The sequence below is a fragment of the Stenella coeruleoalba genome (assembly GCF_951394435.1).
Source record: "Stenella coeruleoalba genome assembly, chromosome: 7".
Taxonomy (NCBI): Eukaryota; Metazoa; Chordata; class Mammalia; order Artiodactyla; family Delphinidae; genus Stenella; species Stenella coeruleoalba.
Window position 1 is genome coordinate 48,564,331 of NC_137153.1, and position 14,137 is coordinate 48,578,467.

General features: G+C 38.0%; 1 protein-coding gene across 14 annotated transcripts in view; it reads left to right on the forward strand.

The window, feature by feature from the left end:
- The window catches only part of CAAP1 (caspase activity and apoptosis inhibitor 1), a 1,159,962-nt gene that overhangs the window by 111,100 nt on the left and 1,034,725 nt on the right, over positions 1-14,137 (forward strand). For 13 of the 14 annotated variants that reach the window (XR_013829210.1, XR_013829211.1, XR_013829212.1 and 10 more), the window contains exon 8: positions 3,787-3,907. The gene's annotated coding sequence lies outside the window, so the exon portion shown is untranslated. Of the gene's footprint in view, positions 1-2,919; positions 3,000-3,786; positions 3,908-14,137 lie in introns of all 14 variants that reach the window. The other variant, XR_013829209.1, reaches the window with a different exon arrangement.

Genomic DNA, 14,137 nt, shown 5'->3' on the forward strand with positions numbered 1-14,137 from the left:
TTCACAAGGTCTCTTGTGACTAGTGTTTTCCACCATGTATTACATTTCCTACTTCCTGTGCTTTCATTAAGAGGAGCAGAGGACTGCTGATGGAATGTCAAAGCCTCTGCTGACTTGGCCACTTCTAGGGATGTCGTTGGCTTTGTCGGTCCATTGTGACTTTCTGTACTCATTTATAAATAAACCTCTTGTGAGCTGTGCTCATGAGAAAAATGTGAAGATGAGTGGGAGTTAGGTTCTAAATTAAACAGGAGTGTTTCCTTAAATCAGGGCCAAAGTATTAGCAGAAGCAGTGGTGTTTGGAAATTATGGCTGAAATAACTGGGATTCTTGAGGGAAGGTTCAGAAACCTTGAAGGTTATCTGTACTGAATATGTATATTGAAAGTTCCACCTCCTGCCATAAGCAGTTACATGGACCTAATTTCTAACTGCATGATGTTGACCTGTTCTGTGCCTCTTCTTCCCTTGACGTGGTGCTTCTCTTCAGCTCTCTCTTCGGTACGGTTGATAACTAACATGGATATTCGCCCTCTGTCTTCATTGAACTTGTGTGTTCAGTTTATGCTGCTCAAGCTGGCGATGTAACCAGTCACACCACTCAACTAGTGACTAATCTTTGTGAAGCAAAACAAGGATAATTTTATCTAAAAGAAAATTTTCTTCCCCTTTTTTCCTCTTCCAGAAGATCACTGAGATGGCTAGAATTTATATGTTGTTTGTGCACTTGGAGAGCTCCCAGTAGATAGTGCGAAGGACAAGGAAAGAGTAAGGAAGAAAAGATAGTGAGCAAACTCTTTGTTGGCAAAAATAATATTGCTGTGTTGCTGCCTCCAAAGGTCTGTGTGATGTCTCCACTTACCTAGTAGCTTGTGTGCTTTCTGGTGAGTTTCCGTGAAGGTCCTACTCCGTGTAGGAAGGCCAACAAAAGGGCAATTTCCAATGCATGGGATGGAATTGTCTCTCTTTCCTATAGAATCAAGTTAGAAAATGAATCTCGACATTTATCAGGGGGTGTCATAACACTGGAGACCGTCTCATGCAAGTAGGCAGCATTGCTTTTAAGAGGCTCTTGTGAATCACACAGGGAACTCTTTCCTTATAGAAGTGCTAGAAAAGTCATCTTCAAAGAGATGAGGATGTACACTGGCCCCTCTGCCTGGAATACCCTTCCTTTGCTTGACCACCTGCAAAATCCTGATCTTGTCAAGCAGAGCACAAGTGTCTCTGACCTCTCTTTCCTCTGTAGAATTGTGCCCCTAGTATATTTAGTTCTTAGTTTATTGAGTTCTTGCCACTGTTATAACACCTTTTAGAGTAGAACAAATATCTGTTGCCTGCTTTATGTTGGGAACTGGCTATGTGCTTTAAGGGTGACTCTTCATAACCACCCAAGTATTATCTCCATTTTACAGATGAGGAAATGAGGTAATGTATGAAAAATGGTTAGTATCTAGCATAAAGTAAAGATGTAAAATAAATTATTAGAAGTAATCAATATTATGTGTTTACATATTGACCTAATATTCCTTTGAGATAAGGGCAGAGTCAAATTCTTTGTAGTCCTAGCACCTAACAGAGCGCTTGGGGCCTAGTAGGTGCTTAATAAATCTTAGTTAAAGGTGTGAGTAATTGGCCAGTAGATCTGAATCTTCGTAAGAGTTTAGAGTAGAGCGAAAGTGATTCAGGTTAGATAGAAAGCAGAGCTTTATATCTCTTATAAGGTATTTGTCTAATTATAAAAATAATAGAAGGGCATTGAAGAAAATTAGGACAATACAGAAGAATATATACTTTTCACAGTCATCTATCACTCAGAGAAAATAATTTTCCTTCCATTCTTTTCTCTGTGCTTTTACTCTGATATCATAATATATATGCAACATTGTATGTTGCTTTTGTGCTATTCCCAGTATTACAAGTATTTTCCATGTCATCAAAAACTTTCAGTAAACTTTACTTCTAATTGGTGTATAGATAAATATGTTTATTATATGAATTTACTTATACATTCCCTTTACATTGAACATTTAGGGTGTTTGTAAATTTTTACCATAATAAATAACACTGTAATGAACATCTTCGGGCATATATAAGTTTTGTGCACATCTTTGATATTAACTGTTGGTATAGGGATTTCTACAAATTGAATTAGTGGTCAAAGTGTATCAATATTTTTAGGCTCTTGGTACATATTGCCAGTTTGCACCCAAGAGAGGTAATAACAGTTTATTCATACATTAGCTGTGTCTGAGCACACTCATGAACATTATTATTACCTTTTACATCTTTGCTACTTTGATAGACTAAAAAAGACATTGAACCAGGCTCAAAGGCTACTTAACTTTATGATTCTATTTATATGACATTCTGGAAAATGAAAAACTATAGGGAAAAAAATTGGATCAGGGTCTGGGGAAGAGGGAAGGGATTGAAAAGAAAGGGGTCCAGGGGAACTTTTTGGGGGTGATGGAAATTTTCTGTATCTTGATCTTGATGATGGTTTCGTGACTGTGTATATTTGTGAAAACTCATTGAGCTATATACTTGAAAAGAATGAGTTTTCCTGTGTGTAAATTATACTTCAATAAACCTAACTTATAAAAAATGACATTGCTCATTTTTTAAAGTCACAGTTCTTTTGCTCTCCAGTGAAATTGAACGGCTTTATATTGATTAGTCATTTAATGGAGAATTAGTTCCACTGGAGTTCTTTGGAGACTTGTATTTAATCCCATTATAGAATTGTCTACTAAGTCTGAGAATTTTTCCTATGAATTTGAGTGATCTTTTGATAGTGTCTGTCCTACTTGCTAAAAATAGTTTTCTAAAGTTCTTTTAACTTTGTGAATATTTTATGTAGTTATTTGATCTAGCCAAATTTGCTGACATTACTTTCATGGTTTCTTTAATTTTTTAGCAGGCCTTCCCGATAGAAACCTTTGAAACATCGCATTGTTTCAGTAAATTGTACTTCAGTTTCTCTGGGGAATTTACCAGGTATGCTCTGGGAACACTTTTCAAATTAAAAGAAGATGACCTCTCTATGCATAAGTGTAGTTGTTTACCTTCCAAGATGCATGTTGGGTTCATCCTCTCATCCTTTTCCTACTGCACCATTGGGCTGAGTGACTGGAGCCTGTGCCTGTGACCTAAGTCACCACGCTTTCCCCACAGTGGCAGCAATGCCCTGTAAAGTGATTTTAGCGATAGAAATGGACTAAAACCTCAGTTAATAGAGAACTCATTTAACTTTTCCTTCTGCTCTCCAGTTTTTGGAAGTTCTGTTTTGTCTTGATTTGCTCCATAATTGGATTGACGGAAAAGTATTACTTAACTTTGTACATTTCAGTAAATACCTACTGATTGCTTACTGTGTGCCTGGAGCATTGCTAGGTGCTAGACATACAAAGGTGAATAAGATAGACAAGTTTCCTGGCCTCATAGAACTTACGGCCTAGTTATGTGGATAGACAATGAATAAGTATCAGACAATGACATCAAATAATTGGAAATTATGATAAGTGCTATGAAAGGAACAAAGATGATGTTGTCTGCCTGCTGCAAGTAGGGACGTGAAGAGTGACCCTGTTCTCACTCCAGTCTGAAAAGTTTTGTTTGGCCTCAACCTTCCAATAAATTTTCCCTTCTTGGAAGACTTCAGCAAAAGGAAAATGGTTGCAAACCAATGCCCTATGGAATTATAAATAAATGTGAGAAGCTGAGTGAGCTTGGGCAAAGCCAGGTTTCCTCATCTATAAAACATAGTTAATGTTATCTGTCCTAGGGGTTGCTGGGAGAATTACCAACTATAAATGTAAAAGAGGCAGAAGAGATACTGGCTGAAGACTCTGAAGTCAGACAGCCAGGGTTCTGGCTTCTCCACTTACTAGCTGCTGCTGTGTCAGGTAAGTTATTTAGCCTCTCTGTGCCTCAGTTTCTTCATGTAGAGGGTGGTGATGGCAATAGTGCCTAGGGTTGATTGGAGAATGAAATAAGAAAAAAATATATATTTGGCTTTTAAAATAGTGCTTGGTGCATGGTAAGTGATAAATCAAGGCTAGCTTCTCTCCTTGTCATCATATCATTGTCGTCGTCATCATCATCATCATCTTGGAATACAGGTCCTAACACAACCACAGTGAATCCTCATGCATTGTAGCCATGTAGTCAGATGACCTGGAGCAGTCGGGCCCTGGGTCTATGAGGAATAGGTACGTGCATAAAGAGAGAAATGTGAGCAGCACGGTGGCTGTAGACTTTCTGTGTAAAAGGGGTCAGAGATCTCATCTCAGTCCCAGCCCCATTTCCCTATCCCTTTTATTAGGGAGAATGACCTTGAAGGAGGGAGAATTGCACTCTGAGTAGGTAGTACAGCCTTGGCTACAAGCCCAGCTTCACCAGCCAGGTGCAGAGGACAGCCCTCTGATACCTCTGCAATGATTTAGCTTTATTGCCTATTGTCTCTCTCTCCAAACTGCCTCCAGGATGAATGTCCCAGCCAGAACCCCTATAAAGGACACCAGCTCCCCAAGTACCTCCCGAGATGCGGATACTCTCCCTGTGTGAAACATCCTTCAAATTGACCATTAGTGGAGGCTGTATTTTGCACCTTACGAAGAGGAAATTACACTGCATTAGAAGTTTTGCCCTCTGGCTTAGGGAGTGAATTAGATGAGGGATGCAGGCTGGGCTGCTTTCCTACTGGGCATAATACCCAGTTTATTTTCATTTACATTAATTTCTCTACATCAGTGACTGCATGAGGCGTTAAACTATTAAATGCAAACAACTCCCAATTGCTTGACACAAATAGAAATGTTTAGTGAATATTAATTTTTAAAAAGTAGCCTATGGATCCTCCAAAATTCAAAATTGTGAGAACATGTTAATCAACTTTTCACATTGCATAGAGCTTGACTCTCTTTCTCTCTCTCTTTCTCCCTCCCTGTCTCCCTTCTGTCCTCCCTGCTTCTTTCCCTCTCCTCTTTTCTTTCTCCCTTTTTTTCTTCCTTTCTAAGTTTCCTTTGAAAAGACAAAGCAAATACTTTTAAGTGGAAAAAGTTAAAGTAGTATAACATTGGTAGCACAATGAATAGAATGCATGGACATGAAAGCCTTTATCTGGAGGATTCCAAGATGCAAAGAATTAAAAAAAAAAATCTCCCTTCAGCTGTATGAATGGAGCAGTTTGGCTGCTGGTATGAAAGGGGATTTTAATTTATGCATCTCATCTAAATATCAATTACATCTATCTAGTATCTTCCTGGCCTCACTGGCCTGTTAGAAGGAGAGTCAGTTTAGGAAAAAGGAAGATGTCTCTACTGGGGTGTCTCATCAGCACCTCGTTCCCAAGCTTCCAGGAACCTTGGGACTTACTTGAGCAAGAGTGGAATCTTAAAGCCTCCATAAAAATTGACGGATCGGGCTTCCCTGGTGGCGCAGTGGTTGAGAGTCCGCCTGCCGATGCAGGGGACATGGGTTCGTGCCCCGGTCTGGGAAGATCCCACATGCCGCGGAGCGGCTGGGCCCGTGAGCCATGGCCGCTGAGCCTGCGCGTCCGGAGCCTGTGCTGCGCAATGGGAGAGGCCGCAGCAGTGACAGGCCCGCGTACCGCAAAAAAAAAAGAAAAAAAAAGAAAAAAATTGATGGAGCTTTCCCCCCATAGTTTTATTCTCATCTCCTAACTTCATTGTATGCTGTGGTTAAAAGAGTTTTGTTGTTAAGAGAGATCTGGAATCCAGGCTCTGTCCTTCATGAGTTGTATGACTGGGCAGAATGACTTTCACCTCTCTGGTCCTCAAATTCCTTACCTACAAGATGGGCAACAAAGACCTGTCTTCCATGGATATTTCCAACACTCTGATAGTAAAAGCTCAAGTATATAAAAATAAACCTAGAAAAGACACTGGAAGGAAAAAGTAGAATGTTAAGAATGGTTGTTTATTTTTCCTCTTTGTTTCGCACCTTTCAACTTTCTATATAGGCAAGCATTATATTTCAATAGGAAAATTATGGTTTATAAAATCACATTTTCTTTTGTTCAAGATCACATGGATTATAATAATATCTATTGAATCTCCTTTTCCTTTTCCTCTGCTCCATAAAATCTACCCTTCTCTCTTACTCTTTTGAAAGGAAAGCAGATATGGGGTGTATTCATTTCCAATTGCTGCTGTGACAAATTACTGCATACTAAGTGACTTAAACAACACAAATTTATTCTCTTACAGTTTTGGAGATCAGGAATCTGCAATGACTCTTAGGGGGCTAAAATCAAGGTGTGGGCAGGGGCGGTTCTTTTGGGGGCTGTGAAGGTAGAATCCGTTTCTTTGCCTTTCTTGGCTTCTGGTGGCTGCCCGTATTCCTTGCCTTGTGGCTCCTTCTTTCTCTTCTCTTTTTTTTTTTTTTCAGTAATAAAGTATTTCTATTTTTATTTTTTAAAATTTATTTCATTTTTTAAATTTAATTTTTATTTTGTATTAAAATATAGTTGATTTATTCGGTTGGCTTTTTGGCCAATCCAGAACAATGTTGCGTTAGTTTCAGGTGTACAGTTATACATATACATACAGCCATTCTTTTTCAGATTCTTTTCCCATATAGGTTATTACAGAATATTAGGTAGAGTTCCTTTTGCTATACAGTAGGTCCTTGTTGATTATTTTATATATAGTAGTGTGTATATGTTAATCCCAAACTCCTAATTTATCCCTCCCCCCACCTTTCCCCTTTGGTAACCTTAAGTTTGTTTTCGAAGTCTGTGAGTCTGTTTCTGTTTTATAAATAAGTTCATTTGTATCATTTTTTCAGATTCCACATATACGTGATAGTACATGATATTTGTCTTTCTCTGTCTGACATATACACAAGGGAATATTACTCAGCCATAAAAAAGAATGAAATAATGCCATTTGAAGCAGCATGGATGGACCTAGAGATTATCATGCTAAGTGAAGTAAGTCCTTCCCTCACTTTCAAAGCACGTCACTCCAGTCTCTTCTTCTGTCATCACATCACCTTCTTCCCATGTAAGGACATTTGTAATTACATCAGACATAGCCGCTTAATCTGGCACAGTCTCCCATCTCAAGAATCTTATTCACCTCTGCAGAGTTCTTTTTTGCCATATTAGGTAACATATGGAGATCTTTTAATGAGGGGACATCACTAAGCCCAGCACATGGGGCTTGTGTATAAGAGGTGATGAATTAAACAAAAACTGGGCAAGGGAAAGCCACAACAAAGTTTCTGATAATGTGAAATAAGAAGTACGTTACACAGAATATCTGTTCATGTCTTAAAGATCATAGCTGTACTGGACCAAATGCACTGGCAGGAGATACAACGTGTTTGGGTCTGGTGTAAATGCAGAAGCTGGTGTGTTCTATTAAAAAACCCAAATCATGACATACAACAATGAAAAATGATCAAGTCGCTTCTCCCCAAATCTCTAAAAGGCTAGAAATTCAGTCTAAAATTATTCTGATTATTCTTTGAAATGTTAATTCTTACTGCTAAAAGGCACCAGAAAGACTCATATCAGGGACTACTCCTTGATTCAAAAGCAGCCTGGTTTCTCCAGCTTGGTACCAAGATATGGCAAGGATGACTTTTTTAAAAAGCAAAAAGGTTCAAATGATTATTTTTTGTTGAAAAAGTGCCACAGGTTATTAAACTAGCATCAGGAATGGATATAATCAGATCTCATCTATTATTAATGAGGTTCTGCCTTAATGTGATCATTGTAGGTGTGTGCCTTACACCTAGAAGCTATCATCTAACATAATAACAACCTGAAATAATGAGTTGCCAGCAAGATATTTTTCTTCTGTGAAGGGTTATACCTATAGGGCTGCTTTTTCCTTTTCCTGTAACAACAACAACAATAATAAACTGTAGCATTTTAGACAGAGACAGGTGTAAGTTTTATTTGTAATATAACAGTAACTGCTTATCATCTTTACAGTTAAGATTGGCTACAGAGCCTACACAAAAATGTTTTGAAAACCATATTATTACACCTTATAATAATGATCCCAGAGCCAAAAAAACTCATGTAACTTTTTTTAACATCTACTGTGTGGATGTGTGAAGGACAGAGACAGAGAAAGAGACCGAGAGAGAGAGAGTAACAGAGATCCAAGATATGATTATGCTTAGAGGTCAATTTACTAAGAAATTTAAAAATATTTTTTCTTGTACACAAGCCTTTTAACTGCAATCCATTTCCTTCTCTAAGGCATAAAGCTCAGAAAAGACATAAATTAAGCCTCTATGAACAGAGGAAGAGACAGACCACATCCTGAATAGGTTAGCTTCCTTTATAGCTGGTTATTACATATAGTTGCGTGAGGCTTGCTCACAAAAATCCTATTTAATCCTTAACGCAGTTGAATTCTGTGGGGTGCAGTTACCTGGAAACCAGATTAGGCAAACTTAAGTGTCAGGAGTGAGAGTGAATGAAGAAATAAGGCAATAAGTCCCAAGTACCCGAGCATGTGACAACAGCAAAATCAGTGGCGAAAAGCTCAAGGTTGGCCAATTAGAACCTTGATCTCTCCAGTGGTTATTCCACTAATTCCCCCACTCTCTCCCTTCCTGGCTGGACTCCACTTCCTTACAATCTGCTGGATTCCAGCTCTGCAGTGTGACTTTTGCTCTGCTGGCCTGGTTTCGGGGCAGGGTGTCTTGGAAGTATTGGTGACTTGATCTCGGTCAAGTTAGTGCTATGGCGTCTGGAGGCTCTCCCCTCCTCCGCCTTCCTCAGCACGAGGCTTTCCTGGCTCTTCTTTTCTTTCTTTTCCTTTAAAAATTTTTTATTGGAGTATAATTGCTTTACAATCTTGTGTTAGTTTCTGCTGGACAGTGAAGTGGATCAGCTATATGTATACATATATCCCCTCCCTCTTGGACCTCCCTCCCACTGCCCACCCCATCCCACCCATCTAGGTCATCACAGAGCACTGAGCTGAGCTCCCTGTGCTATACAGCAGGTTCCCACTAGTTATCTATTTTACACATGGTAGTGTATTTATGGCAATCCTAATCTCCCAATTCATCCCACCCTCTCCTTCCCCCCTGTGTCCACACGTCCATTCTCTACGTCTGTGTTTCTATTCCTGCCCTGCAAATAGGTTCATCCGTACCATTTTTCTAGATTCCTCATATATGCGATAATATACGATATTTGTTTTTCTCTTTCTGATTTACTTCACTCTGTATGACAGTTTCTAGGTCCATCCATGTCTCTACAAATGACCCAATTTTGTTCCTTTTTATAGCTGAGTGATATTCCATTGTATATATGTACCACATCTTCTTTATCCATTTGTCTGTCGATGGACATTTAGGCTGCTTCCATGACCTGGCTATTGTAAATGGTGCTGCAATGAATATTGGGGTGCATGTGTCTTTTTGAATTATGGTTTTCTCTGGGTATATGCCCAGTAGTGGGATTGCTGGGTCATATGGTAGTTCTATTTTTAGTTTTTTAAGGAACCTTCATACTTTTCTCCGTAGTGGCTGTATCAATTTACATTCCCACCAACAGTGTAAGAGGGTTTCCTTTTCTCCACACCCTCTCCAGCATTTGTTGTTTGTAGGTTTTCTGATGATGGTCATTCTGACTGGTGTGAGGTGATACCTCATTGTAGTTTTGATTTGCATTTCTCTAATAATTAGTGATGTTGAACAGCTTTTCTTGTGCCTCTTGGCCATCTGGATGTCTTTAGAGAAATGTCTGTTTAGGTCTTCTGCCTATTTTTGGATTGGGTTGTTTGTTTTTGTTTGATATTGAGCTGCATGAGCTGTTTGTATAGTTTGGAGATTAATCCTTTGTCCGTTGATTCATTCTGAGGGTTGTCTTTTTGTCTTGTTTATGGTTTCCTTTGCTGTGCAAAAGCTTTTAAGTTTCATTAGGTCCCATTTGTTTATTTTTGTTTTTATTTCCATTACTTTAGGAGGTGGGTCAAAAAAGATCTTGCTGTGAATTATGTCAAAGAGTGTTCTATGTTTTCCTCTAAGAGTTTTATAGTGTCCAGGCTTACATTTAGGTCTTTAATCCATTTGAATTTATTTCTGTGCATGGTGTTAGGGAGTATTCTAATTTCATTCTTTTACGTGTAGCTGGCCAATTTTCCCAGCACCACTTATTGAAGAGACTGTCGTTTCTCCATTGTATATCCTTGCCTCCTTTGTCATAGATTAGTTGACCATAGGTGCGTGGGTTTATCTCTGGGCTTTCTATCCTGTTTCATTGATCTATATTTCTGTTTTTTTGCCAGTACCATATTGTCTTGATTACTGTAGCTTTGTAGTATAGTCTGAAGTCAGGGAGTCTGATTCCTCCAGCTCCCGTTTTTTTCCCTCAAGATTGTTTTGGCTATTCCAGCTCTTTTGTGCCTCCATACAAGTTTTAAGATTTTTTGTTCTAGTTCTGTGAAAAATGCCATTGGTAATTTGATAGGGATTGCACTGAACTGTAGATTGCTTATTGCTTTGGGTAGAATAGTCATTTTCACAATATTGATTCTTCCAATCCAAGAACATGGTGTATCTCTGTATATGTGTTATCTTTGATTTCTTTCATCAGTGTTTTATAGTTTTCTGAGTACAGGTCTTTTGCCTTCTTAGGTAGGTTTATTCCTAGGTATTTTATTTGTTTTGTTGCATGGTAAATGGGAGTGTTTCCTAATTTCTCTTTCTGATATTTCATTGTTAGTGTATAGGAATGCAAGAGATTTCTGTACATTAATTTTGTATCCTGAAACTTTACCAAATTCATTGATTAGCTCTAGTAGTTTTCTGGTGACATCTTTAGGATTCTCTATGTATAGTGTCATGTCATCTGCAAACAATGACAGTTTTACTTCTTCTTTTCCAATTTGTATTCTTTTTATTTCTTTCTCTTCTCTGATTGCTGTGGCTAGGACTTCCAAAACTATGTTGAATAATAGTGGCTAGAGCGGACATCCTTGTCTTGTTCCTGATCTTAGAGGAAATGCTTCCAGTTTTTCACCATTGAGAATGATGTTTGCTGTGGGTTTGTCATATATGACCTTTATTATGTTGAGGTAGTTTCCCTCTATGCCCACTCTCTGGAGAGTTTTTTTATCATAAATGGTTGAATTTTGTCAAGAGCTTTTTCTGCATCTATTGAGATGATCATATGGTTTTTATTCTTTAATTTGTTAATATGGTGTATCACATTGATTGATTTGCATATATTGAAGAATCCTTGCATCCCTGGAATAAATCCCACTTGATCACGGTGTATGATCCCTTTAATGTGTTGTTGCATTCTGTTTGCTAGTAGTTGGATGAGGATTTTTACATCTATGTTCATCAGTGATATTGGTCTGTAATTTTCTTTTATTGTGATGTCTTTATCTGGTTTTGGTATCTGAGTGATGGTGGCCTCGTAGAACGAGGTTGGGGGTGTTCCTCCCTCTACAATTTTTTGGAAGAGTTTGAAAAGGATAGGTGTTAGCTCTTCTCTAAATGTTTGATAAAATTCTCCTTTAAAGCCATCTGGTCTTGAACTTTTGTTTGTTGGAAGATTTTAAATTACAGGTTCAATTTCATTACTTGTTATAGGTCGGTTTATATTTTCTACTTCTTCCTTGTTCAGTCTTGGAAAGTTGTACCTTTCCAAGAATTTGTCCACTTCTTCCTGGTTGTCCATTTTATTGGCATATATTTGCTTGTAGTAGTCTCATATGATCCTTTGTATTTCTGTGGTGTCAGTTGTAATTTCTCCTTTTTCATTTCTAATGTTATTGATTTGAGTCCTCTCCGGTTTTTTCTTGATGAGTCTGGCTAATGGTTTATCAATTTTGTTTATCTTCTCAAAGAACCAACTTTTAGTTTTATTCATCTTTGCTATTGTTTTCTTCGTTTCTATTTAATTTATCTGCTCTGATCTTTATGATTTCTTTCCGTCTACTGACTTTGGGTTTTCTTTGTTTTTATTTTTCTAGTTGCTTTAGATGTAAGGTTAGATTGTTTATTTGAGATTTTTCTTGTTTCTTGAGGTGAGCTTGAATTGCTATAAACTTCCCTCTTAGAAGTGCTCTTGCTGCATCCCATAGGTTTTGCATCATTGTGTTTTCATTGTCATTTGTTTCTATGTATTTTTAAATTTCTTCTTTATTTTTTTTGGTGATCTCTTGGTTATTTAGCAGTGCATTGTTTAGCCTCCATGTGTTTGTGTTTTTTACAGGTTTTTTTTCCTGTAATTGATTTCTAATCTCATAGCGTTGTGTTGGAAAAGATGCTTGATATGATTTCAACTTTCTTAAATTTTCCAAGGCTTGATTTGTGACCCAAGATGTGTTCTGTCCAGGAGAACATTCAGTGTGTACTTGAGAAGAAAGTGTATTCTTCTGCTTTCGGTGGAATGTCCTATAAATATCAATTAAATCTATCTGCTCTATTGTGTCATTTAAACCTTGTGTTTCCTTATTTAGTTTCTGTCTGGATCATCTGTCTATTGGTGTAAGTGGGGTGTTAAATTCCCCCACTATTACTGTGTTACTATCAATTTCCCTTTTATGGCTGTTAGCATTTGCCTTATGTATTGAGGTGCTCCTATGTTGGGTGCATAAATATTTATAATTGTTATGTTTTCTTCTTGGATTGATCCTTTGATCATTATGTAGTGTCCTTCCTTATCTCTTGTAACAGTCTTTACTTTAAACTCTATTTTATCTGATATGAGTATTGCTACTCCAGCTTTCTTTTGATTTCCATTTGCATGGAATATCTTTTTCCATCCCCTCACTTTCAATGTGTGTGTCCCTAGGTCTGAAGCGAGTCTCTTGTAAACAGCATATATACGGGTCTTCTTTTTATATCCATTCAGCCAGTCTGTATCTTTTGGTTGGAGCATTTAATCCATTTACATTCATGGTGATTATTGATATGTATGTTCCTATTCCCATTTTCTTAATTGATTTGGGTTTGTTTTTGTAGGTCTTCTCCTTCTCTTGTGTTTCCTACCTAGAGAAATTCCTTTAGCATTTGTTGTCAAGCTGGTTTGGTGGTGCTGAATTCTCTTAACTTTTGCTTAGCTGTAAAGCTTTTGATTTCTCCATTGAATCTGAATGAGATCCTCGCTGGGTAGAGTAATCTTGGTTGTAGGTTTTCCCCTTTAATCACTTTAAATATGTTCTGCCACTCCCTTCTGGCCTGCAGAGTTTCTGCTGAAAAATAAGCTGATAACTTTATGGGGATTCCCTTGTATATTATTTGTTACTTTTCCCTTGCTGCTTTTAATATTTTTTTCTTTGAATTTTTGTTAGTTTTGCTAATATGTGTCTTGTTGTGTTTCTCCTAGGTTTTATCCTGTATGGAACTCTTTGCACTTCCTGGACTTGTGTGGCTATTTCCTTTCCCACTTAGGGAAGTTTTTGACTATAATCTCTTCAAATATTTTCTCAGTCCCTTTCTCTTTCTCCTCTTCTTCTGGGACCCCTATAATTCGAGTGTTCGTGTGTTTAATGTTGTCCCAGAGGTCTCTGCGACTGTCTTCAATTCTTTTTATTCTTTTTTCTTTATTCTGCTCCTCAGCAGTTATTTCTACCATTCTATCTTCCAGGTCACTTATTTGCTCTTCTGCCTCAGTTATTCTACTATTGATTCCTTCTAGTGTATTTTTCATTTCAGTTCTTTGGATCATCTTTACTATCATTCCTCTGAATTCTTTTTCAGGTAGATTGCCTATTTTGTTTCCATTTATTTGGTCTTGTAGGTTTTTACCTTGATCCTTCGTCTGTAACATATTTTTTTTGGTCATTTCATTTTTTTTTTTTGTTTTGATTGATGGGGCTGTGTTCCTGTCTCACTGGTTGTTTGGCCTGAGGTGTCCAGCACTGGAGTTTGCAGGCAGTCGGGTAGAGCCGGGTCTTGATGCCGAGATGAAGACCTCCATGAGGCCTCACTCTGATTAATATTCCCTGGGGTCTGAGGTTCTCTGTTAGTCCAGCAGTTTTGACTCGGCGTTCCCACCACAGGAGCTCAGGCCCAACCCCTGACCTGGGAACCAAGATCCTGCAAGCCACATGGTGCAGCAAAAGAAAAGAAAAAAAAAGGAGCATACAAAAACAAAGAATACAAGATAAAATAAAATTAGAAAA